This window comes from Macaca nemestrina, chromosome 9, assembly GCF_043159975.1.
Source record: "Macaca nemestrina isolate mMacNem1 chromosome 9, mMacNem.hap1, whole genome shotgun sequence".
In the NCBI taxonomy this organism is placed as follows: Eukaryota; Metazoa; Chordata; class Mammalia; order Primates; family Cercopithecidae; genus Macaca; species Macaca nemestrina.
This window is the reverse complement of record NC_092133.1, coordinates 106,812,603-106,835,547: the sequence shown is the minus strand read 5'-3', so window position 1 is coordinate 106,835,547 and position 22,945 is coordinate 106,812,603. Positions and strand designations below refer to the sequence as shown.

The window sequence follows — 22,945 nt, the reverse complement described above, 5'->3', positions numbered from 1 at the left end:
TAAAATACTAAGCTTTTTCTTTTGCAATCTTCATAGAACTCATGAGAGACAAGCAGAGACCAGTAAGAAACTTCTTTTGGAGAAACAACAGACCAGATCTTTATTCACAGCTCATGCTAGGAGGCCAGTCCCAGAATTACCTTGTGTTGGAACTCTTACCAATAGTTTGAGTCGACAGAATACTTATTTTAGAAGAAAAATTCATGATTTCTTCCTGAAGCCTATGACATAAAATAACAGTGCAAAGACCTACTTGTTCAAGGTTAGTTATATTATCTTTCTTCCTTTGGTTTTCAGATTTCTGATGCAATTCTTGTTTTTAAGTAGGTGAAATACTGAGCTAATTGACTCGTGTGTTAAATAATGGTCAACATTACCTGTGTTAACAAAGAAAGAAAACAGAAATTTTACTAAAAGTCCCTGGAGTTCTCATTTTTATGAAATATCTATTTGTTAACTTCATTCAATAAACTTAAGTAACACATTTTGAATTGCTTTAAAAACTGCATTTAAGTTACATTTTAGAAAGTGAATATTATTCCCTAGTAACTAAATATATACTTTGAGATGTTTTGGCTTACTTTCTGATTGGTTTGAGTTTAACTGTTGTTCATAACACTTTTAATGTTTTCCTGTACCATCTCAAGTTTTGTGCCCCTAATCAGAAGTGAATGTTTGACATCCAAACAGTTAATCACATGTAGATGTTCATTATTTAAAGTAATCTAAAATAAATACATTTATGAAGTAAATAAACATGGAACACTTAAAGGATTCATTTTTGTTTTGTTTTTAAGTTAAAAGTCTTATAATTTTTTTACACAAGACTGGGTCTTTAATTGCCACTATACCTACATCACTTTTTTTCTCAGTTTTTGTAAACTCTCTGTTATTGCTGTGCAATTTTACAATAGCTTGAAAATAGCTAAATTATTCAACTCTTTAAATTTTTAAAATGATGTTCACTTGTGTCTATCACTTGAATTACTGATGACTAATATGGCAATGATATTGAGTCTTTTAATGGCAACTGCAACCGCACATAAACCATTATCTTCTTTCTACCCTGAATTCCATAAAGCTGTGCAGGGTTCCCATTTACCTTGATGATGTAGCAGACATCTCACAATCCAACTAGGTGATTTTATTCATAGTGAGAATCCATTTCTGAAGATCCCAAAATGATGCCAGCAATGACAAGATATATAAATTAAAGAATTGATTATAGATAGATAGATAGATAGATAGATAGATAGATAGATAGATACTCCATTTTTTGACTGGGGGAGAAATTTTAAAACTGTGTGCAGTCATCCTAGCTACTTAGGAGGCTGAGTAGGCAAAATAATCACTTGAGCCCAAGATTTACAGGCTGTAGTGTATCATAATCACAGCTATAAATAGCCAATGCCCTCCAGCCTGGACAACTTAGTGAGTCCCTGTTGAGAAAAAAAAAACAAAAACAAAATAAATTATTAAAAAACCCACAATTTTTTGAACTAAAATAAATAGGTAGCAACTAGTTTTCAATGTGTATCACTGTCACTGAAATACCCATTTCAATCAATGCACATTGGCTTATAGTTTTGATGGTGATTTCACAGTCTCTTTAATGCAGAGAAAAGTAGTGTGTGCTTATGTTAAATGAAATGTTTTTTCTTTACCTGGCTTCATATTCTAAAAAATTCTAGAGGAGCAAATCTAAACTTTCTCAGACAGCATTGTTGCTAAATAAAGGGGAACAATTAAACGATTGTTTTAATACATAAATTAGATGATCCTAGCTAGCTGAGTTTTTAATTATTTTGATAGCTTAGTTTTATTTTTCTGAAAAAAGAGTGATATGATCAGGGTCAAAGTGCTTCAGGGTCATAAAACTGCACTTCTGGGTACAAAAAGAGGAAGAATGTTAAATACTACTGTGAAGTTTAATCATGATGCACATGTGAAATTTTCTTATCTTTTTTTTCCAGAATAATCAGCTCATGTATAATTTCATAAGATAATGAAAGCATGTATAAATACAAATGTAGTGCAAGCAAAGATTTTTGAGAAAATATTTTCTCTTAGTTTTTAGGGGGCAAAGTGCTATTTATTTTTAGTATTTCCAGATATGTTGAAAGACAGTTCATCTTAAACTTCATTAGTAGTTCCAAAGAGTGCAGGGTTCCTTTGTGGGCAATTGGTTTGCCAAATCATGTTTGACTTAATAATTCTATGAAGATTCAGTGACATGTTTTCATAACTTCTTTAGAATGACCTGAAAAAGTTCTTATGTAATTGTTTACAAAACTCTTAGAGATACAGAAAGAAGGTGCCTACTAGAGTTGCTAAAATTTAATTATTTCTACTAGGAAAACATCTAATAATACTATGAGAGTTGGTACATATTATCTAAAATAATACAAAAGGTAGGTTTTTGGAGGGAGCATTACAAACAAGAAGATATTTAGACATTTTTGGCTATAATTCTAGAAAGTAAAATGTTAAAATATCTAAATCTAACATAAAATATGTTAAAATCGCATTGATACTGAATGTATTTATCTTCTTTATTAACAAGGCTGTGATATTTTGGAATATTGTTAATTTGAAGTTCTTACTTATGCCATTTTTTAAACTGTAGAGAAACTGATTATAATACCTCATTTTTGTTGCATGTGATGGAAGTTGTGCTAGATGTCAAAGCCAGTGTTCTCTATGTTGACCTCTTTTGCCAGTTCTTGCACCTGTCACCAACACATTAATTTTAGCCTTACCACTTAACACTATGATAGCTATCATAGATAACTATGTATACTTTTTCCAAACGTTTACTTTGTTTTTATTTAAATTCTGAGATGCTTTGTTCCATATATGGGAAGGAATTTTATAATTTTATTGGTTCTTTAAAAAATTATATTGTAAAATTCAAAAATTAAAATTAGCTTCAAAAATACATCAGTCATTGGATCCTTTTGCACATAGAATGTTTTTGTGATAACTGAAATCTTCACTTTATACCACATTAATGAAAGATAAGACTTAGCTGGTTTAAAATTTTTTTTTTTTGGTTTGAAAGTTGTATAGTACCTGTGTGTCTAAGACAATGTATGGCACCCAGTAGTCACTTGGTACATGTTTTTTAAATGTTTGAGAGAGGAAGACTCGTTTCTACATTGATTGGATTTGGACTTCCAGTACATTACTGACTCAAAAAGTTTCTAATAATTTATTTAAGTAACTTTTCTATTTCTCAAATGTTCATTCAGTTTAGCAACTTCTTTTCTAAATGTAGTTATATAGATATGTCCAAGCTAAAACCATATTCCTAAGACTGTAGCTTTTTACATGGTGGAACATTGTGTTGCATGGTGGAACATTGTGTTGCATGGTGGAACATTGTGTTGCATGGTGGAACATTGTGCCACATGGTGGAACACTGTCATATCAGAATGTTGAGTTGCACATTTTCCACAGAATGTTGAGTTGCACTTTAAATATACGTGTGGATCTATGCTAAATCTATCAGGTCTTTGGTCAATGAAGTATTCCCCATTTTCTTTCTCTGTGACACAGTGCATGTATTTAATACTCACAAACTAGCAAGTATAATTGCCTTCAGACATTATTGATATTTTGATCTTGAATTGCAGTGGTTTAAACGTGCAAACTTATTTGATTATACTACATGGGAGTGCATAATTACTGTCATAAAACTTGAGTGCTCCTTAAAATACAGAATGATATTACATTTTAATTTAAAAACATGGTTACTTGAAAATATATTAATTATGGAAAAGTATGTGTGTGATGTATATGTATTTATCAAATTGGTCTCAAAAAGACAATACAGCAATACTTTTAAACTTATAATATCAGGTACAATGTAACAGTAGCCTGTCAGTAAGTTATTGTTGAAATAGTGAACATTGTATTTGTTGGGCTTTACTATTGTGATTGATTTTATGATATTTCTTTATTTCTTTTTTCTTTTTTTTTTTTGAGACAGAATCTTGCTCTGTCACCCAGGCTGGAGTGCAGTGGCGTGATCTTGGCTCACAGCAAGCTCCATCTCCCAGGTTCACGCCATTCTCCTGCCTCAGCCTCCCAAGTGGCTGGGGCTACAGTCGCCTGCCACCACACCTGGCTAATTTTTTGTATTTTTAGTAGAGATGGGATTTCACCATGTTAGCCAGGATGGTCTCGATCTCCTGACCTCGTGATCCTCCCACCTCAGCCTCCCAAAGTGCTGGGATTACAGGCCACTGTGCCTGGCCTGATTTCACTATATTTCTTTATTTACAATCTTTATTCCAACCCTTTCTCTTGTTAACATGGGGGGTTGTGTTGAAGAATATAAAGTTACAAAGTCAAGGAAGTAGGAAACATTTTTACAAGTGTTATGTAGCCATCTTGGTGGGGCTGTGGTGGGGTAGGCTGCAAATGACGCTCCTATTTTTTCTCTGAGTTCAGAACATAAGAATCAGATGGACAGACATCAACATACCAGTTTTATTGCTGACTTATGACAACTCATGGGAAGATGTGGCTCAGATGTGCAGCCACAGTGAGCTTCTGAACATTTCTTCTCAGACTAGGCTCTTACACACAGTTGCAAGTGCAAGAAAGAGATACTCGACACTGCCACAGGAACAGGCAGCTTCCTGCAGAGATGACAGCCAATCCAAACTCATGTCACTGTAGGCAGACACACGTTTGCAAAGAGACTCAAAGCCAAACAAATACACTCAATGTGCTTTGCCCAAATTTACTCATTACATAAATCTTCCCTCCTCCCAAGAGGAAAGTAGAGAGAGCATGAGCCCTCACATGGAAACTTGAAGCCAGGGAAATGAAGGCTCACCAATTATTTGTGCATGGGTTTAAGTTATCCTTGAAATTAAGTTCAGAACTTTCTTTGTATGTACCAATTAATGACAAGAGGTTAGATAGAAGTATGCTAGATGGTGAAGAGAAATCTGTTTTGTGTCTTCAATTTTGCTAAAAATAACCCAGAACATGGATAATTCATTTATTAATTGATTTTGGTAAGTCAAGTCCTATTTGGAGAAAATTAATAGTTTTTCTAAGAATTTTCTCAATATCACCCGGCTTGATAAAGTTTTTCTCCTTTGAGTTCCTTTTTTTCTTTTTTTTCTTTTCTTTTTTTTTTTTTTTTGGAGTTTAACAAACTTGTTTTTTACAAATTGATTATGTTGACTGTCACTCAGAGATGTTATATTAATTTCTATTGCTTACTTTGTATTCATAATTTTAGAATTCACTATTTAGCTGGACAGCTACTTTTTAACCTATTGCACCTAAACATCTTTGAGCTACAAGACAGTTTTACCATATGCATGCATTTTCTCTGAGTTATATTTTTAAATGTATACATTTCTCCTAAATATGGAGGAAATCACTGGCATCAAATGCCAGTCTCAGACAGAAGACCTAAAGCCCATTTCTGGCCTGGAGCTAATTGGCTTTGTGACCTACGGTAAGACATAAGTGCTCTGAGTTTGTGTTGCCTCTTTTGTAAAATGAAGGAGTTTGACTTAATCAGTGACTTTCATAGCTTGAAATTTTTTAGAAGAACAAAGTTTTTTTTAAAAAAGTTAGATACAACCATATTATATAAAACAGAACAGGTACAAGAAGAGCTAACTTGCTAAAGAAAGGATGGAGGCTCTGAAGCTGTGACTTCATTATCCCTTAATACTGCTATGTCCTCTGTAGTATCTTAGATTTCTATGGGAAATCATTTAAAAACCATTGTTTATGCAAGAGCCTTGCTAATTTCCTAAAAATTGTGGATACATTATTTTCTCCCAGGTATAATTTTCTCACCTTCTATTTATAAAGAAAAAAAGTGTCAGTGTAGTATTTATGTATTTTACCCTATAAGGAGCTAATATAACTTTTGATTTAGTATTACTCATAAAATTAGTGGAGCTCACAGCAGCTCAAGGAAACCTGCCTGTCTCTGTAGACTCCACCTCTGGGGACAGGGCACAGTAAACTAAACAAACGCAGCAGACACCTCTGCAGACGCAAACGAATCTGTCTGACAGCATTGAAGAGAGCAGTGGATCTCCCAACACGGAGGTTGAGATCTGAGAAGGGACAGACTTCCTGCTCAAGTGGGTCCCTGACACCTGAGTAGCCTAACTGGGAGACATCCCCCAACTAGGGGCAGTCTGACACCCCACACCTCACAGGGTGGAGTACACCCCTGAGAGGAAGCTTCCAAAGCAAGAATCAGACAGGTACACTCGCTGTTCAGAAATATTCTATCTTCTGCAGCCTCTGCTGCTGATACCCAGGCAAACAGGGTCTGGAGTGGACCTCAAGCAATCTCCAACAGACCTACAGCTGAGGGTCCTGACTGTTAGAAGGAAAACTATCAAACAGGAAGGACACCTACACCAAAACCACATCAGTACATCACCATCATCAAAGACCAGAGGCAGATAAAACCACAAAGATGGGGAAAAAGCAGGGCAGAAAAGCTGGAAATTCAAAAAATAAGAGCACATCTCCCCCGGCAAAGGAGCGCAGCTCATCGCCAGCAACGGATCAAAGCTGGACGGAGAATGACTTTGACGAGATGAGAGAAGAAGGCTTCAGTCCATCAAATTTCTCAGAGCTAAAGGAGGAATTACGTACCCAGCGTAAAGAAACTAAAAATCTTGAAAAAAAAGTGGAAGAATTGATGGCTAGAGTAATTAATGCAGAGAAGGTCATAAACGAAACGAAAGAGATGAAAACCATGACACGAGAAATACGTGACAAATGCACAAGCTTCAGTAACCGACTCGATCAACTGGAAGAAAGAGTATCAGCGATTGAGGATCAAATGAATGAAATGAAGCGAGAAGAGAAACCAAAAGAAAAAAGAAGAAAAAGAAATGAACAATGCCTGCAAGAAGTATGGGATTATGTAAAAAGACCAAATCTACGTCTGATTGGGGTTCCTGAAAGTGAGGGGGAAAATGGAACCAAGTTGGAAAGCACTCTTCAGGATATCATCCAGGAGAATTTCCCCAACCTAGTAGGGCAGGCCAACATTCAAATCCAGGAAATACAGAGAACGCCACAAAGATACTCCTCGAGAAGAGCAACTCCAAGACACATAATTGCCAGATTCACCAAAGTTGAAATGAAGGAAAAAATCTTAAGGGCAGCCAGAAAGAAAGGTCGGGTTACCCACAAAGGGAAGCCCATCAGACTAACAGCAGATCTCTCGGCAGAAACTCTACAAGCCAGAAGAGAGTGGGGGCCAATATTCAACATTCTTAAAGAAAAGAATTTTAAACCAAGAATTTCATATCCAGCCAAACTAAATTTCATAAGTGAAGGAGAAATAAAATCCTTTACAGATAAGCAAATGCTTAGAGATTTTGTCACCACTAGGCCTGCCTTACAAGAGACCCTGAAGGAAGCACTAAACATGGAAAGCAACAACTGGTACCAGCCATTGCAAAAACATGCCAAAATGTAAAGACCATCGAGGCTAGGAAGAAACTGCATCAACTAACGAGCAAAATAACCAGTTAATATCATCATGGCAGGATCAAGTTCACACATAACAATCTTAACCTTAAATGTAAATGGACTAAATGCTCCAATTAAAAGACACACACTGGCAAACTGGATCAAGAGTCAAGACCCATCAGTCTGCTGTATTCAGGAGACCCATCTCACACGCAGAGACATACATAGGCTCAAAATAAAGGGATGGAGGAAGATTTACCAAGCAAATGGAGAACAAAAAAAAGCGGGGGTTGCAATACTAGTCTCTGATAAAACAGACGTTAAACCATCAAAGATCAAAAGAGACAAAGAAGGCCATTACATAATGGTAAAGGGATCAATTCAACAGGAAGAGCTAACTCTCCTAAATATATATGCACCCAATACAGGAGCACCCAGATTCATCAAGCAAGTCCTTAGAGACTTACAAAGAGACTTAGACTCCCATACAATAATAATGGGAGACTTCAACACTCCACTGTCAACATTAGACAGATCAACGAGACAGAAAGTTAACAAGTATATCCAGGAATTGAACTCATCTCTGCAGCAAGCAGAACTAATACATATCTACAGAACTCTCCACCCCAAATCAACAGAATATATATTCTTCTCAGCACCACATCGTACTTACTCCAAAATTGACCACGTAATTGGAAGTAAAGCACTCCTCAGCAAATGTACAAGAACAGAAATTATAACAAACTGTCTCTCAGACCACAGTGCAATCAAACTAGAACTCAGGACTAAGAAACTCAATCAAAACCACTCAACTACATGGAAACTGAACAACCTGCTCCTGAATGACTACTGGGTATGTAACGAAATGAAGGCAGAAATAAAGATGTTCTTTGAAACCAATGAGAACAAAGATAGAACATACCAGAATCTCTGGGACACATTTAAAGCAGTGTGTAGAGGGAAATTTATAGCACTAAATGCCCACAAGAGAAAGCAGGAAAGTTCTAAAATTGACACTCTAACATCGCAATTAAAAGAACTAGAGAAGCAAGAGCAAACACATTCAAAAGCTAGCAGAAGGCAAGAAATAACTAAGATAAGAGCAGAACTGAAGGAGATAGAGACACAAAAAAACCCTCCAAAAAATCAATGAATCCAGGAGCTGGTTTTTTGAAAAGATCAACAAAATTGATAGACCGCTAGCAAGACTAATAAAGAAGAAAAGAGAGAAGAATCAAATCGACGCAATTAAAAATGATAAAGGGGATATCACCACCGACCCCACAGAAATACAAACTACCATCAGAGAATACTATAAACACCTCTACGCAAATAAACTGGAAAACCTAGAAGAAATGGATAATTTCCTGGACACTTACACTCTTCCAAGACTAAACCAGGAAGAAGTTGAATCCCTGAATAGACCAATAGCAGGCTCTGATATTGAGGCAATAATTAATAGCCTACCAACCAAAAAAAGTCCAGGACCAGATGGATTCACAGCTGAATTCTACCAGAGGTACAAGGAGGAGCTGGTACCATTCCTTCTGAAACTATTCCAATCAATAGAAAAAGAGGGAATCCTTCCTAACTCATTTTATGAGGCCAACATCATCCTGATACCAAAGCCTGGCAGAGACACAACAAAAAAAGAGAATTTTAGACCAATATCCCTGATGAACATCGATGCAAAAATCCTCAATAAAATACTGGCAAACCGGATTCAGCAACACATCAAAAAGCTTATCCACCATGATCAAGTGGGCTTCATCCCTGGGATGCAAGGCTGGTTCAACATTCGCAAATCAATAAACATAATCCAGCATATAAACAGAACCAAAGACAAGAACCACATGATTATCTCAATAGATGCAGAAAAGGCTTTTGACAAAATTCAACAGCCCTTCATGCTAAAAACGCTCAATAAATTCAGTATTGATGGAAAGTACCTCAAAATAATAAGAGCTACTTATGACAAACCCACAGCCAATATCATACTGAATGGGCAAAAACTAGAAAAATTCCCTTTGAAAACTGGCACAAGACAGGGATGCCCTCTCTCACCACTCCTATTCAACATAGTGTTGGAAGTTCTGGCTAGGGCAATTAGGCAAGAGAAAGAAATCAAGGGTATTCAGTTAGGAAAAGAAGAAGTCAAATTGTCCCTGTTTGCAGATGACATGATTGTATATTTAGAAAACCCCATTGTCTCAGCCCAAAATCTCCTTAAGCTGATAAGCAACTTCAGCAAAGTCTCAGGATAAAAAATTAATGTGCAAAAATCACAAGCATTCTTATACACCAGTAACAGACAAACAGAGAGCCAAATCAGGAATGAACTTCCATTCACAATTGCTTCAAAGAGAATCAAATACCTAGGAATCCAACTTACAAGGGATGTAAAGGAACTCTTCAAGGAGAACTACAAACCACTGCTCAGTGAAATAAAAGAGGACACAAACAAATGGAAGAACATACCATGCTCATGGATAGGAAGAATCAATATCGTGAAAATGGCCATACTGCCCAAGGTAATTTATAGATTCAATGCCATCCCCATCAAGCTACCAATGAGTTTCTTCACAGAATTGGAAAAAACTGCTTTAAAGTTCATATGGAACCATAAAAGAGCCCGCATCTCCAAGACAATCCTAAGTCAAAAGAACAAAGCTGTAGGCATCACGCTACCTGACTTCAAACTATACTACAAGGCTACAGTAACCAAAACAGCATGGTACTGGTACCAAAACAGAGATATAGACCAATGGAACAGAACAGAGGCCTCAGAAATAATACCACACATCTACAGCCATCTGATCTTTGACAAACCTGAGAGAAACAAGAAATGGGGAAAGGATTCCCTATTTAATAAATGGTGCTGGGAAAATTGGCTAGCCATAAGTAGAAAGCTGAAACTGGATCCTTTCCTTACTGCTTATACGAAAATTAATTCAAGATGGATTAGAGACTTAAATGTTAGACCTAATACCATAAAAATCCTAGAGGAAAACCTAGGTAGTACCATTCAGGACATAGGCATGGGCAAAGACTTCATGTCTAAAACACCAAAAGCAACAGCAGCAAAAGCCAAAATTGACAAATGGGATCTCATTAAACTAAAGAGCTTCTGCACAGCAAAAGAAGCTACCATCAGAGTGAACAGGCAACCTACAGAATGGGAGAAAATTTTTGCAATCTACTCATCTGACAAAGGGCTAATATCCAGAACCTACAAAGAACTCAAACAAATTTACAAGAAAAAAACAAACAACCCCATCAAAAAGTGGGCAAAGGATATGAACAGACATTTCTCAAAAGAAGACATTCATACAGCCAACAGACACATGAAAAAATGCTCATCATCACTGGCCATCAGAGAAATGCAAATCAAAACCACAATGAGACACCATCTCACACCAGTTAGAATGGCAATCATTAAAAAGTCAGGAAACAACAGGTGCTGGAGAGGATGTGGAGAACTAGGAACACTTTTACACTGTTGGTGGGATTGTAAACTAGTTCAACCATTATGGAAAACAGTATGGCGATTCCTCAAGGATCTAGAACTAGATGTACCATATGACCCAGCCATCCCATTACTGGGTATATACCCAAAGGATTATAAATTATGCTGCTATAAAGACACATACACACGTATGTTTATTGCAGCACTATTCACAATAGCAAAGACTTGGAATCAACCCAAATGTCCATCAGTGACAGATTGGATTAAGAAAATGTGGCACATATACACCATGGAATACTATGCAGCCATCAAAAAGGATGAGTTTGTGTCCTTTGTAGGGACATGGATGCAGCTGGAAACCATCATTCTCAGCAAACTATCACAAGAACAGAAAACCAAACACCGCATGTTCTCACTCATAGGTGGGAACTGAACAATGAGATCACTTGGACTCAGGAAGGGGAACATCACACACCGGGGCCTATCATGGGGAGTGGGGAGGGGGGAGGGATTGCATTGGGAGTTATACCTGATGTAAATGACGAGTTGATGGGTGCAGCACACCAACATGGCACAAATATACATATGTAACAAACCTGCACGTTATGCACATGTACCCTACAACTTAAAGTATAATAATAATAAATAAATTTAAAAAAAAAGTATTATTCATAAAATTAGGTTAGCAGTTTATTAAGCTTCTGTATTTCCTCTGGCAATGTTTAATATCTCATAAGCTACACATACTTCAAAGCCATCACCAACACCCTTTTCTCACTGAATAGAACAGTGACTGATGTCATGAAGATTCTTTTATCTCCTTTTGCCTTCCATAATTTGTGCCAGGTACTGTTTGAGGTGCTTGATTGGAACTCATCTCTGCAGCAAGCAGAACTAATACATATCTACAGAACTCTCCACCCCAAATCAACAGAATATATATTCTTCCCAGCACCACATCACACTTATTCCAAAATAGACCACATAATTGGAAGTAAAGCACTCCTCAGCAAATATACAAGAACAGAAATTATAACAAATTGTCTCTCAGACCACAGTGCAATCAAACTAGAACTCAGGACTAAGAAACTCAATCAAAACTGCTCAACTACAAGGAAACTGAATAACCTGCTCCTGAATGACTACTGGGTACATAACGAACTGAAGGCAGAAATAAAGATGTTCTTTGAAACCAATGAGAACAATGATACAATATACCAGAATCTCTGGGACACATTTAAAGCAGTGTGTAGAGGGAAATTTATAGCACTAAATGCCCACAAGAGAAAGCTGGAAAAATCTAAAATTGACACTCTAACATCACAATTAAAAGAACTAGAGAAGCAAGAGCAAACACATTCAAAAGCTAGCAGGAGACAAGAAATAACTAAGATTAGAGCAGAACTGAAGGAGATAGAGCTCCTTCTACCATTTATTTTTTGAGAGTTAGGAGGGTAAAAAATGGCCTCACTTAAGTTTGTTAAAATAAAGTATTCCCTACAGAGTTCATATTTCTTCAGTACAAAATTAGACAATCTGTTGAGAAACATGTTTGATTTTTACGGAATCAAATTTATGTATTAAAAAAATATAAACAGGATGCAAAGAAGTAATGTAATCTATTACACATAGGAATTAAATATTTAGAACAAGAACTTTTTGGGGAAAAGAAAATAGCATTGCCTTAGTAGTTTTTTAGTTGAAGTCACGTGAAAATGTACATTTTCATACTGTTTATTAATGGTAATATAATATTCTTCCAGTACAGCCTCCTTCCTTTATCTGGTGTTGAGTTATATCCTTTACAAGACCTCTCTAGTGATGTTTATTGTCACATCATTAAATTTACCAGGCATGTCTGTAACATTATAGTCACAGATATGTTATGAAGTACAGTCTCTCAAAATATGGGAAAACATGTTTGTCTGAAAATGGTGAAGGCTTTAGGTATCATATTTTCATTGGTATTAAAGTGTCCAGTGTATACAGTACACAATTTCAGACCTTGTTGGCATACGGCAAGAGAACACCTCTTATACAAAAGATGTAAAGAAGAACACTCCAGATGGAAACACTTGCAATGGAGCTTGAAATACTCCCACACATTTCATTATTAAGTAGAAAACTATAATTAAATGATTCTTAAAACTGATACTAATTTCTGAAAAGGCATCAAAGTTATAAATATGCAGCTATTTAATACTTTCCTTCTTTCTAATTCTAGAAAGTTATAAATCAAACTAACTTTGAAAACTGGTTCTAACCTATATTCTTTTTTCAAACAAATTTTCTGAAATCTATGTGTTCATATAAAGAAATATCAATCATAACATAGATCACATGATATTCTTACTTATTCTCTTGCCAGTCCAGTTTTCTCATGACATTATGCTAGTACCACTTTCTTCACTTGTGTATTTAAGGTTCTGTGCTGAAAAGTTGATAACATATAACAAACATTAAAATGTAAATTTTCTGAAGGGGGAGAATGGGACGTTAATTTAAGGAAAAATCTATTGAAGTGAAAAAACTGAACTTTTATAAAGGACAGAGTTTTGCTAAGAATTAGAAAGAAATACATTCACTGCAAAATATGACTTAAATTCTCTAACCTTTGTAGTAGTAAGAGAAAAACTCATAGAACAATATTATTTGTAATTTTTTTCTCAGATTAAACAGCAGTACACATGTATAGTCTCTATTATCTAAACCTAAAATAAGTTAGAATTCTAGGTTATTTATATGATTGTATTTTTCTATTTAAGCAATTCTCATGTTCAATATAGTCTCTGAAAATATTAAAGGGCACAATTCTGTAAGTGATACATCATTGTCAGGATAATTTCTCTTAAAATTAAACATTTTAAATAATATTTGACTTATTTAAAATGTAGCAGGAGTGGCAGAAAATACCACTAGAGCAGGAGAAGGTACATTGCAAAATTTATTAGTTCAATTCAGATTTATTAATTGGTTTCTAAAATAAACTATAAATAGGAAATGTCTATTTACAGTTTGCTTAATTGATAAGTACATCAGTTGGCTATTGTTTGTTCAATAGATAGTATGCTAATTATTTTTGTATACACATTTAATGAAAGATATAAACACATGCTTATAATTAAGAGTATATTTATGATTCTCAGCAAACTATCACAAGAACAGAAAACCAAATACCACATGTCCTCACTCATAGATGGGAATTGAACAATGAGATCACTTGGACACAGGAAGGGGAACATCACACACCATGTCCTATTGTGGGGAGAGGGGAGCGGAGAGGGATAGCATTAGGAGATATACCTGATGTAAATGACGAGTTAATGGGTGCAGCACACCAACATAGCACATGTATACATATGTAACAAACCTGCACGTTGTGCATATGTACCCTAGAACTTAAAGTATAATTTTAAAAAAAGAGTATATTTATGCCTCATTAATTTGTCATTTTCCATATCTTTAGAAAACTCTCAAATAGTCAACATATCTGTTTTTGGCTCTAACTCTCTGCCATCCCTGTGGAACTTTTAGTCTACACACTGCAGTTGTTTTGAGAAAACAAAGGCATCATTCTCTTCTCAGGGTTATGGTTGTGATTTAAGGTCAACAGACCTAAGACTCATCTCGTAATGCATAGCCAAGCAGTTATAGTTCATAAGCAGTCATGTGACTGGTGACATTTTAAATCTTCAGTCTTTGACTTTGTCATTGGTTGACCTTCGTCTTCAGTAAATGTTCTACATTTCTTGGAATACAATAAAAAATGCCCAAGTCAATTTGGTTGTTGTCAAGTTACTCAGATTTTTCTCACCACTTACTAGTACTCCACCTCTAGCATCCAGCCAACGAGACTACATAGAATTTCACAGTGATCTTTCCCAGCTCCAGCTCTTGGCATTTGCTCCTGCCTTCTGTCTGACATATGTTTTTGTTGTCCTTCTGGTATCAACCTGCATATCTCCTCCACCAAAAAGTCTACAATATTGACCCAAAACTTGGATGTCCCATCTGTGTGTTCCAGTAGTGCCCTATTTTAAATATGTCATTATATCTATTACTAAGTGTGAAAATTACCTCTTTGTTTTTTCAGGTTATATAATAGTGTAACATTGCCAAGAAGTAGATTATCTCATCTTCATCCTGTAATTCCAGTGTTTGTCACATGGTTGTTGAATAAATGAATAAAGAATGAGAAAGCCAGAAGCTCTGATACATAGTCATAATGATAATTATTTCAATGCACAACTATGGGTGAGTTACATTTAACAACAATTTTGTATAATAGTTACATATACATATTTTTTATTCTCAGTAACACAGAGCAGGTCCTCAACTCTTTTCTGACTTCCACTTAGTTTACCATAAAAACTTTTAGGTGAAGAACATAAATATTTTTCTTTCCAGGTGGTGCTGAGCTACAATCAATATTTTCTGCAACTGGCTCCTCTAGGATCTACTGATTTAAATCTAAAAGATGAAGTCAGTAAAGCATCAGAAAAAAAGGTACTAACTTTTATTTTAAAATTATATAATATAAAAAATTGTAATATTTTATTACTGGAATGCTTACTTGAACTTTTAATGGTTTTTTATTTAACATAAAACATATAAAATTTTTTCTTAAAAAGCATAATATTTTTATATCATACATGTTTGGTGAAAATTTATGGCTGGGCGTGGTGACTCACACCTGTAATCCCAACACTTTGGGAAGCTGAGGCGGGCAGATCACAAGGTCAGGAGATCGAGACCATGGTAAAACCCCATCTCTACTAAAAATACAAAAAATCAGCCGGGCGTGGTGGCAGGTGCCTGTAGTCCCAGCTACTCAGGAGGCTGAGTCAGGAGAATGGCATGAACCTGGGAGATGGAGCTTGCAGTGAGCCGACATTGCACCACTGCACTCCAGCCTGGGTGACAGAGCGAGACTCCGTCTCAAAAAAAAAAAAAAAAAAAAAAAAAAAAAAAAAAAAAAAAAAATTATGTGGCATTTTAAACCATGTTTCTAGGCTTCTTTAACAAATTTTTAGTGGATCTTACAAATAAAAACCTGTATTGAGTTTTACATACTCAAATGTTTCAATAGGCAGCTGTTTAAACAAGTAAAACTACCAAATTTTTATTAGTGCTTTGTATCCTGTAATTTTTATTACAATTACAATGATAGATTTAGATTTCAACCGACATCATTTTGTTATATTAGTACTGTGGTCATTGGCAATGGTTGCATGTAATGCAATTGACACCATACCATCAAATTTATGTAATTTTAAGTGCTGATTTATATGGATCTTTCCTCATGAAAAAATAAGGTTTTCCTAAGACTTTTCACCTTTTATGTTACTTACTTATTTGTTTTTTGATTAGCTTTTGAAAACAGTCTTAAAATCAAAGTTTCAAGCTTTATTACAAAGAACATTATCTGAACCATTTGAGAGTAAATTGCTGACACTCTACCATGATTTCTGATTTCTTATTCCTACAAGTCAGGACATTCTATGTGACTACAATATAATCTTCACAGAAATTTAACATTAATATCTTCTAAGATTTAATTCTTAGATTTTTTGTTTTATTACTTGTCTATAATATTCCTTGTTGCAAAAGATTCCATTCAGCTCCATTGATTATATTTATTTTTTATATCTCTTAGACTTTCAATGAGAGCAGTTTCTCAGTCTTTCCTTGATATTTATGACCTTGAATCTTTAGAAGATAAAGTTTAGTAATGCAGAATGTTCTTCAATTGGGTTTTTGTAATGTTTCCTTGTAATTAGTTTTATATCATACTTTTTGAACATGGCTATCACAGAAATGCTCCTGTGATCTTATTGCATCCTATTATTTGACCACAATTTTGATTTGGCCTGTTACTGGTGATGTTAGATTTTATTATTAATGGTGGTATCTGCTGAATATCTTCTCTGTCATGTTATTTTTTCACTTTTTAATGAATTACTATTTTGTAGAGAGTTCATTTGAGACTATATGAATATCTCTTTCTCATCAAACCTTCAAGTTATTAATTTACTTGTATCAGTATAGATTCATGGTTCATTCTATTTAATAGGTTATAACTTGTTAATAGTTTTTTATTATTATACTTTGAGTTCTAGGGTACAAGTGCATAACGTGCAGGTTTGTTACATATGTATACTTGTGCCATGTTGGCGTGCTGCACTCATCAACTCGTCAGCACCCATCAACTCGTCATTTACATCAGGTATAACTCCCAGTGCAATCCCTCCCCCCTCCCCACTCCCCATGATAGGCCCCGGTGTGTGATGTTCCCCTTCCCAAGTCCAAGTGATCTCATTGTTCAGTTCCCACCTATGAGTGAGAACATGCGGTGTTTGGTTTTCTGTTCTTGTGATAGTTTGCTAAGAATGATGGTTTCCAGCTGCATCCATGTCCCTACAGAGGACACAAACTCATCCAGTTTTATGGCTGCATAGTATTCCATGGTGTATATGTGCCACATTTTCTTAATCCAGTCTGTCACTGATGGACATTTGGGTTGATTACAAGTCTTTGCTATTGTGAATAATGCACGCAATAAACATACGTGTGCATGTGTCTTTATAGCAGCATGATTTATAATCCTTTGGGTATATACCCAGTAATGGGATGGCTGGGTCATATGGTACATCTAGTTCTAGATCTTTGAGGAATCGCCATACTGTTTTCCATAATGGTTGAACTAGTTTACAATCCCACCAACAGTGTAAAAGTGTTCCTATTTCTCCACATCCTCTCCAGCACCTGTTGTTTCCTGACGTTTTAATGATCGCCATTCTAACTGGTGTGAGATGGTATCTCATTGTGGTTTTGATTTGCATTTCTCTGATGGCCAGTGATGATGAGCAGTTTTTCATGTGTCTGTTGGCTGTATGAATGTCTTCTTTTGAGAAATGTCTGTTCATATCCTTTGCCCACTTTTTGATGGGGTTGTTTGTTTTTTTCTTGTAAATTTGTTTGAGTTCTTTGTAGGTTCTGGATATTAACCCTTTGTCAGCTGAGTAGACTGCAAAAATTTTCTCCCATTCTGTAGGTTGCCTGTTCACTCTGATGGTATTTTCTTTTGCTGTGCAGAAGCTCTTTAGTTTAATGAGATCCCATTTGTCAATTTTGGCTTTTGCTGCCCTTGCTTTTGGTGTTTTAGACATGAAGTCTTTGCCCATGCCTATGACCTGAATGGTACTACCGAGGTTTTCCTCTAGGATTTTTATGGTATTAGGTCTAACATTTAAGTCTCTAATCCATCTTGAATTAATTTTCGTATAAGGAGTAAGGAAAGGATCCAGTTTCAGCTTTCTACTTATGGCTAGCCAATTTTCCCAGCACCATTTATTAAATAGGGAATCCTTTCCCCATTTCTTGTTTCTCTCAGGTTTGTCAAAGATCAGATAGATGGCTATAGATGTGTGGTATTATAGGAAACTTGTTAATATTTTTCAAAACTTTTTCTTTGGAGAAATGTTCAACTTTTTCATATAAAAAAGTCATGACTTTACATCATTGGAGCACTTGTGGCATCAATAGTGGCACTTCACATGTTTTGAGGTTCGTGGCATTGCAAAAAGAATAATGGAAAACAGACAAGAACCATGAGAAATTACCTTTTACTGTACGACACATTTTCCTAGGTAAACGAATTGCTCCTGTGGAGACGATTATCATCACATGGTGTTTTGAGCTGATACTCCCAACACTTGAGCTCACTGCAGTAGTACCAGGTGGTCATAAACTTACTACAGTAGTACAATACATACTAAAGTTAACTTTGTGCAGTTATAATTTAATGCTGCATTTTTATGCTTGTTTACATTTCTCTTAGTTGAAGCTGGCATCATGTTCTTTATATGCATGCATTTTGATAAATTTTCACTTTTTATAATTGATTTTGTACATTTCATGGTAGCAATGATAAAATAGACTAGTAATTGTATAAATATTTTTGTTTGCTATTTCTGTTATTTGGTTCATCTGCAGGTTTTTACAAATTGCCATTAATTTCCAAATTGTTTTATATTTCTTGAAAAATATCTGCTAACAAGAGCACCCATGCAGTTCACACCATGTCATTCAAGGGTCAATTGCATCTGTAACTCCCATCTCTGATAGCAACCTGGCTCCCTTCATGCTTAGTATATAGTAAGTCCTTACTTAATGTGGTCAATAGGTCTTGGAATATAGCTTGAGTGAAATACGTATAATAAAACCACTTTTACCATAGACTAACTGATATAAATAAGAGTGACATTCCTATGATATATTTCTGGGCCCAGAAACATCACCGAACTTCTAAATAAGGACCCAAAACACTTCTAACAAACATTAAACATTGAAATCAATGTGAGCTTTACATAGCTTTACATAGCTCACATTGATTTCAATGTTTAATGTTTGTTAGAAGACTTTTTCTAAAGATTAATAAAAATAAGTAAGATATTTTTTACTCAAATTTCTGGTGAACCACTGAGTGATGGCAGTTGTAGTGGTGGTGGGTTGCATCAAGCAATCGATGTCAGCAGATTTCAGATTGTAAGGAGCACCACTTACCATTATGCAGTTCAGAAACCGGAACAAGTATGTCAGCCTCACAGAGTGCTTTTGTATGTCATCATTGTCAACAAGAGCACTTTTGTGATTATCGTAGTTCTCACAGATTTTTATTTTACAGTAATTTGCATTCATTCACTTGATCCTTTTCCAACCTGCTTGTTCCAGTTCGGGTTTGCAGATGGCAGGAGCTTCTCCTGGCAGTTTTGGGTGCCAGGAGGGAACCCTATTATTATAGAGTTTCTTTGTCAATGCTGCTCAGTGATTTAATCTAAATTATAAGTGTTTGAAAAGGATTAATTGTCCTACATCAAACTTGTAAGCAATGTCATGTACATAATGACATTGCACAGTCACTCACACACACATCCACTGTTGGTTAGACTGGCATCATGTAGACACATCAGTTAATCTCATCTACTGAGCTTTGGGATGTAGGACAAAAACAGAGTCCCTGAAGAAACCCCACACAGACATAATGAGAACATTTAAACGCCTCACGGATGGGGACCTCAGATGAGATTTGTTTTTCATCAATGTTATAATGAAATGCCATTATTCAAGGACCTGCTGTATTCACTTATTTGTTCAGTACCCTTCTGTGTGACCAGTCTCTTGTGTCTCTGCCCTTACGTGAGTCCTCACTCCCTCCGGGACTTCAACATCCTTCATCAGGTTGCCTCTGCTGCTTTCCCTCTGTCTTCACCCCTGTCTTTCTCAGATGTTTTGTGCCAAGCTGCCCTTTTAGGCAGAATGTTTTTTCTGCTCAGGTGCTGAAAACCAATGCTAGGCTGTCCTTCTCCATCCCTGCATGGATTCCTCCTGACTCTATTTAGTTTTTGACATTTTATTATATTTCACCCACCATTCAGGGGTGCTCTCAATTGATTCTTTTCTTTTTTTTTCATTATACTTTAAGTTCTAGGGTACACGTGCACATGTTACATATGTATACATGTGCCATGTTGGTGTGCTACACCCATTAACTCGTCATTTACATTAGGTGTATCTCCTAATACTATCCCTCCTCCCTTCCCCAACCCCATGACAGGCCCCAGTGTGTGATGTTCCCCTTCCTGTGTCCAAGTGTTCTCATTATTCAATTCCCACCTTTGAGTGAGAACATGGAGTGTTTGGTTTTTCTCCTTGCAATAGTTTGCTGAGAATGATGGTTTCCAGCTCCATCCATGTCCCTACAAAGGACATGAACTCATCTTTTCAATGGCTGCATAGTATTCCATGGTGGGTGTATATGTGCCACATTTTCTTATTCCACTCTATCATTGATGGACATTTGGGTTGTTTCCAAGTCTTTGCTATTGTGAATAGTGCCGCAATAAACATATGTGTATATGTGTCTTTATTGCAGCATGATTTATAATCCTTTGGGTATATACCCAGTAATGGGATGGCTCTTACTTAAGGTCAGAGTTGATGGTCAAAAAATGTGTACATGTTGCTTATTTACCAATGTGATGAGTCCTGGGGTCTGTAGGTAGAGCTTATATGATAAAAGAGCATAGTTTAGTAAGTTCAAGAGAATCTTCTCCAAGGAAGTGATATTGAAGTTATTGAAAGATAAGTAGGGGATGGCTATACAGGTCAGGGAGGTGTGAGGAAGGATTCAGAGAAGGAGCATTCATGGCCAGGATCAAGCAGAGGCATAGGACTTGAGTTGCTGTGGCTATGCGAAGTGTTTTACTGGGGATGGGGATGGGGATGCCTGAACTTGACTCTTCTTTGCCAGACTGTGATGAGGGGTTCAGGACACTGGGCACCCCGATCCTGGCCAGTAAATATGGTAACCTTCTACTGTGATCTGAATGTTTGTGCCCCCATACCCCTATATTTTATATGCTGAAACCCAAAATCATAAAGTGATAATATTAAGAGATGGGGCCTCTGGGAGGTGATTAGGTTTTGAGGGCAAACCCCTCACAAATGGTGGGATTAGTGATTAGTGTCCTTATAGAAGGGACTCCAGAGAGCTCATTGCCCCCTGTGCCATGTGAGATATAGTAAGAAGACACCATCTATGAGGAGCTAGTTCTTTTAATTGTGATGTTAGGGGGTCAATTTTAGATCTTTCCAGCTTTCTGTTGTGGGAATTTAGTGCTGTAAGTTTCCCTCTTAACATTGCTTTAGCCGTGTCCCAGAGATTCTGGTACATTGTCTCTTTGTTCTCATTGGTTTCAAAAAACTTCATTATTTCTGCCTTAATTTCATTATTTACCCAGTGGTAATTCAGGAACAGGTTGTTCAATTTCCATGTAATTTTGTGGTTTTGAGTGAGTTTCTTAATCCTGAGATCTAATTTGTACATATACAAATTAGAGTACACCATGGAATACTATGCAGCCATATAAAAGAATGAGCTCATGTCCTTTGCAGGGACATGGATGAAACTGGAAGCCATCATTCTCAGCAAACTAACACAGGAAGAGAAAACCAAACCCTGCATGTTCTCCCTCATAAATGGGAGTTGAACAGTGAGAACACATGGACACAGGGAGGGAACCATCACACACCGTGGCTTGTCAGGGATTGGAGGGGAAGGGAAGGGAGAGGATTATGACAAATACCTAATGCATGTGGGACTTAAAAGCCAGATGACGGGTTAATAGGTGCAGCAAATCATCATGGCACATGTATACCTATGTGGCAAACCTGCACGTTCTGCACATGTATCCCAGAACTTAAAGTAAAAATTTAAAAAAGGATATACATATCATATGCATAAAAAAGATACAAAATGCTTATGAACAGAAAGATTCTATATTGTAAATAAGTCATTTATATTTATTAAATAATGGTTGAATGAAATCCTACTCAAAATCCTATCAGGTAATTTGAAAATTGACAAGCTAATTTTAAATGTATTTGAAAATGTAAAAGACTGAGAAGAATCAAGAAAGTTCTGAAGAAGAGCAGAGCTCAAGAATGTATACCATCAGGTGTTTCAATCTTTATTACAATTAAAATAAGATGATATTAGCAGAAGGACATATAAATAAAGAAACCAGAAACAAATTCATATTTATACCATCCCCTGATTTATGACAAAGGTGAAACTGCAGTGTAGTGAGGCCACAATAATCTTTTCAATAAATGTTAGTAGATCACTTGGATATCATTATGGGGGAATAAAAGAATTTGACCCCTAACTTACATCATAAACAAAGGTCAGTATAGGTGGGTTATAAAGCTAAATGTGAAAGGTTAAAAATTTTTTTATAAAGCTTCTGTAACAGCCGGGAGCAGTGGCTCATGCCTGTAATCCCAGCACTTTGGGAGGCCGAGGCGGGCGGATCACGAGGTCAGGAGATTGAGACCATCCTGGCTAACAAGATGAAACCCCTACTCTACTAAAAATATAAAAAATTAGCTGGGCGTGGTGGCAGGTGCCTATAGTCCCAGCTACTCAGGAGGCTAAGG

General features: G+C 36.2%; 1 protein-coding gene across 1 annotated transcript in view; it reads left to right on the top strand.

The window, feature by feature from the left end:
* Positions 1-157, top strand: part of LOC112426922 (ankyrin repeat domain 30A) — a 133,167-nt gene extending 133,010 nt beyond the window's left edge. The window contains exon 48 of the mRNA XM_071068735.1: positions 37-157. The gene's annotated coding sequence lies outside the window, so the exon portion shown is untranslated. The remainder of the gene's footprint in view (positions 1-36) is intronic.
* The last annotated feature ends 22,788 nt before the right edge of the window (positions 158-22,945 follow it).